The sequence below is a fragment of the Rhagoletis pomonella genome, unplaced genomic scaffold (genome assembly GCF_013731165.1).
Source record: "Rhagoletis pomonella isolate Grant_MI unplaced genomic scaffold, Rhpom_1.0 Rhpom_scaffold_00003, whole genome shotgun sequence".
Lineage (NCBI taxonomy): Eukaryota > Metazoa > Arthropoda > Insecta > Diptera > Tephritidae > Rhagoletis > Rhagoletis pomonella.
The window spans coordinates 47020320-47020670 of NW_023458557.1; positions in this window are offsets into that span (position 1 = coordinate 47020320).

Here is a 351-nt window from a genome sequence, read left to right on the forward strand (position 1 = left end):
CCATTTAATTTGGTTGTTTTGTATTCAGCGGTTTCATGTTCCAGTCTTACGTAACCAATCAATTCAGAATTGGGTTCTCTCAAAATAACAAGATGAGGTTCTTTTACCATCCTAGTATGATACTTCTCATCAATTTTATCTATCGTTAAAATATCATCTTTTCTGCCATCGAATGAAAACGCTAACAAATTGGTATCATCTAACCGTTTGCGAAGCACTTCATGTCTGCATTTCTCTGTTTCTCTGCGAACTTTCGATTTATCCATGATGAGAGGTTTCCCATGCTTATCTTTAATTTTAAAATCTTGCAAAAGAGCGGTTCCCAATGCTGATGCTACTCTGTCAGGCACA